This window comes from Poecilia reticulata, linkage group LG3 (assembly GCF_000633615.1).
Source record: "Poecilia reticulata strain Guanapo linkage group LG3, Guppy_female_1.0+MT, whole genome shotgun sequence".
Taxonomy (NCBI): domain Eukaryota; kingdom Metazoa; phylum Chordata; class Actinopteri; order Cyprinodontiformes; family Poeciliidae; genus Poecilia; species Poecilia reticulata.
In genome coordinates, this window is record NC_024333.1 from 33,931,436 (window position 1) to 33,936,110 (window position 4,675).

Sequence of the window (4,675 nt, forward strand, 5' to 3'; positions counted from 1 at the left end):
TTTTTTTTTTCTTTGGTGAAAGACAACGAGTCATTTCTCCCGCTAGCGCCGCGCTAGCCTAACCCGTTTGTTCTGGTTGTATTTACCCAGAATGCCCTGCGCTGTAGTTTCTGTATTTGGAGCGGTCTTTAATGACGAATAGAAAKAGTGTATTTGAGTTGTTGCCTTTAAACACAAGCATAAATCACCCACAAGAGGTTTTAAAACAACAATATCAGCTTTTAAAGGATGTAAAAAAAAATAATCTTCACATTTAAATAGAGTGGAAATGATTATTTGTGATAAATCTTGATAAATCGATTGTTAAAATAATGGTCAGCTACTTCAGTAATGAATTAATCGTTAACGACAGTATACAGTTGGAAAAGAGGTATTTAGCTGAAAAAGCCCTCCAACATATTTGGAGGGTATGTTGGAGGGTTGTTTCCATTTTAGTTATATCGATAACTAAAATCGATATTTTAGTTAKCGATTTTTATCTGWACAAAACAGWTAAAAAAGATTAATATGTTTTTCCCAAAMCCTGTTTCAAATTCAGTAAAAGAATCCTGCATTATTCCATTTTAGGCAATAAAATGTTTATTTTTATTTTAAAAAGGAATTGAATTATTAGTTTTTTCTTTTACTGTATTTATAAAATTGTATGAAAAGGTTAAAATTGTATGAAAATTCTACAAAATGTGTAATTTTTTTATTTGATTAGTGATGAGAATAATCAACAGAATAATCGATTACTGAAATAATTATTTTTGAAAGAGGAATAAATAAAAAATACCTTCATTATTCTGACATTTAGTAATTTGACATACATTTTTTAATCCCAAYCAACCCAAAACAGGAAGAGTTTAGAAATATATAGTTTGTTTTAAAAGTGACAAGTAGTTTYATTGTATTTTTCCAAGTAGAAAGTTTTGTCCTAAAGCTAAAATGTGTTATTTTGCACTTTAAAATAATCAGTTTTTAGCTCAAGTGACTATTTTCAGAGAAAACAAATGAAAATAATTTTTCTCCTCCTTCTCTGTTTCTGTTCATTCAAATCCTACTTGTTTTGCCCTCCTTTTCTTCCTGCTGTWAATCTGTTGCATTGATCTCTTAGTCGCACTGGGCTGTATCCGGGCGCACAMGCCAAACATTTCTCAGGCACGTTTCACCACCAGCAGGGTTTTTTCTCCCTGAAGGGGAAAAATCTTCGTTTTCCACTCTTCTCCTGTTTGGTTCCAGTCAAACAACCGAGATGAACCAGAGCAAGCCGGAGGTCGAGCCTTTTCAGTATTCCTACTACGACTACGCCGACTGGTACTCCAACCCGGAGCCGACCAAACCCCCGAAGGAGTGAGGAGGAAAACTTTGAGGCACAGTTAATATTTTCAGACATTTGCTGTTTATAATGTAATCCCCCCCTTTTCTCTCAGAGTCATTTTACCTTGTGACCCRACTGCAGATGAGAAATACTTCCACATATGCATCCTGTCAATATCTGTAAGTACGTGCAAGAAACATTAGTACAAGTTCAGGGGAACTGGACAGAAACCGCTAATTAATGTAAAGCTGCAATTTTATGATATTTGAGCTGATGTAGAAAGGTTTAGCTAAACTCTTAACTGGAAATTCAATTAATGATTATTTTAGTTATCGATTAATCTATCGTTGTGACGATTAATTGATTAATCAGATAAAAAATGGCTGATTTTTTATTCATAACTTTGCAAAGCAATATTAGAAATACATTTTTTAAAAATTAAAGAAGAAAATAAACATTTATTGTCTAAAATGTAACAACAGCATTGTTTTAGTGAACGCTTTATCATTTATAGCAAAGAATGCCTCTAACATATAAAAAGCTCATCCTTTCTGCTTGAATCAACATCAAAACACTAACACTGATTTGATTGTTATAGTTTGAGTTAAGCAATGAATAATTTGATGGCAAAATTAGTTAATCATGATTAATCTGATTAACTGTTTCAGCCCTTGTTACATCATTTTGGATGTAAAACTTTAGGATTTTTTTTTATAATCTTAAATGCAACATGCATATATTTTGGTTTAAAGTCTGATTATGATGTTTTTGCAGCAATTAGTTCTTTTTTTTTATCTGTATACTCCTGTTAGCAATTAATCAATCATTAAATTAGTTGATCATGATTCAGTGGTACTTGCATCATTTTGAACATACAACTTTAGGAGTTTGTTTCCCATCTTAAATTCAAATTGTATATATTTTTTACTAGTTTTTCTCTTAATTGTTATTATGAGTGTCTTGTTCTTACAGGAATTGGCTTTTGTTTTGATTCTGTACGCTCCTGTTAGCCATTCATCGATCGTTAAATTAGTTGATCACGATTAATTTGACAAACGTTTCAGCCCTTATAACATTTTTGCTGTAAAACTTTGAGTCAAACCTTTTAGTTTATAATGATTCTTGTTCTTTGACTGCATTTGTTTACAGGTGAATCATTTAAAAACTCGGTCAGATAACGTTTTGTTCTACAGGCCTGACCTTGTTTTTTTCTCAGTAATTGATGTAAACTTCTGCAGAAGGACTTTTTCCACTCTTCAGTCATAATGAGACACTGTGGCCTGAAAAGATAGTTTTTTCTCCAAACAAACTTTCTCTTTCAGTCAAGGCTCATTATTTGTCATACAGCCACAAATTAGTGCATAACCGTGAAGTTGAAGGACAGTGATATGAAATTATGYACAAATAAGAGTCTAAAAAGCACAGCATACCTTTGTATTAAGCAACCTTTACCCTGTTACAACAAAAACAAATGTTTGCACTGTTACCTTCAGGAATTGCCTAATTGGCTGCTCAGTAAAGGCCTCAGAGGTTTGAGAGAGCAATAATGAGCAAACATCATGGAGACCAATAAACACATCAGACAGGAAGACGGTTTTGGAGAAGTTTAAAATAGGATTAGGYTATGAAAGCATTAAATATCTCACAGACATTTGGAGGAAGGTGATCTGGTTGAATGAGACTAGAATTGAAATATTTGATTAAATACAAAATGCTAAARAGGAAACCTAATACCAAACACGGTTCCAGCCCTGAAACATGGAGGAAACTGGGAAATAGATGAAGCTCAATAAATGACAGAAGAAAACCCATTAGAMDTCAACAAATATCTTCAAAGATGGGCAAAACGATTGCCTACCCACTGAACAACGATCTGATAGTCCGGTAGACTCRGTTCGATATGGGATCAAAGYTGCARCATTTSTTACATTTTCAGCTGCTGCGGTTCTCTTTCTCATTGCTCTCAGTGAAATGATTCAATCTAATTTAAAAACCTGTTCCCCCCCTGGTCTGTGGGGGCGCTGCACCAAGAACCACTGAAGGAAAACCTCAGAAGATGTCACGGAACACAACTTCCTTCTTCACAAAATGTAAACAAAAACGTAGCAGCGTCAAATTAGTGATTGTAGGATTTTTCTTGTCTTTGATATTTAAAAAAAAATCGCTATTTCTAATGCTAGCGCAAAGTTGACATGTTTGTTTTGGTTGTATTTACTCACTTCCTGCTTTTGGAGCGGTTCACACCTCCCCATACGAGCCAGAACTTTGTAGGCAAAACGAACTATCGAAGCCATATTTTTCAGATTTTTATTTSCAAATAAATCTCTTTATTCCAGCRCATGATGTGGAATTAAATACAGTTTTTATATCGCAATAATGTGGCATGTTTTCCTCTTTGCCTTTAGTTTGTGATGATGCTAATCATGGCAGCTCTCACCCGGAAAAGCAAACTGTGCCAGGGGTTCGCACGAGGCTCATCCAGCATCTTCAGGTGAATATAAGAACATATGGAATAAATTATCTGTTTTTCAAAGTTAAGATTGTGTAACAGTTCTGTGCATGTTTTTGCTTTAGTCCAGCCAACTTCCTGGACCAGACCCAGCAGAAGGGCCTGGTCATGGCTGTGTTTGGTCTGGTCTTCAGTAAGCTGGCCATGCTGATGATCGCCCCGGATCCGCTGCCCTTCATCAAAGACACGCCGGCTAACATCAAAGGTGTCGTCATATATCAGACAGAAACTAAACTTTTAATCATTTAAATCACACAAGGTGGAACTCAGTTACATTTTTCACATTCTTTTTGCAGAGTACATGAAGATAATTGCCATCTTCTACTATCCGGTCCTGTACTATCCTCTGCTGGTCTGCGGCACGCTGCAGCGCAACGCGGGCTACGTGTTTGGGGCGCTGCTGTCCTTCACTCACTTTGGGGTCCTGGTATGGCAGAAGTTTGACTGTCCAAAGACACCAGAGGTGAAGCAACCCATAATACACAACCCTCATGTTTAGGAGGGTCCTATGCACTGCAAAAACAAAATATTACCAATTAATATTGGTCTAGTTTTTAGTGAAAATATCTGCGCACACCTACTTTCAGCAGTATAAAAGAGCTTGTTTCAATAATAATTCCTCAATATTGAAGAAGAAGTCCTAGTTCTACTGGCAGATTATGTCACTTATGACAATAAAGTGCATTTTGCATCAAACACCACTCTGTTCTTCAACAGCATATTGGGGCCATTGTACATAAAAAAGGAAGAGTAATTTTTTGAAAATATTTAGATATTTTTAGATTATTCTCAGAAATTTTCTAAAGAAAAATAAACATCAACATTTTAAAGTTTTAAAAAGGGAACTTTTTCGTCTTTTGAAACTC

General features: G+C 35.1%; 1 pseudogene; it reads left to right on the forward strand.

The window, feature by feature from the left end:
• Nucleotides 1–1,093: 1,093 nt before the first annotated feature.
• Nucleotides 1,094–4,675, forward strand: part of LOC103463018 (stimulated by retinoic acid gene 6 protein homolog) — a 15,873-nt pseudogene continuing 12,291 nt past the window's right edge.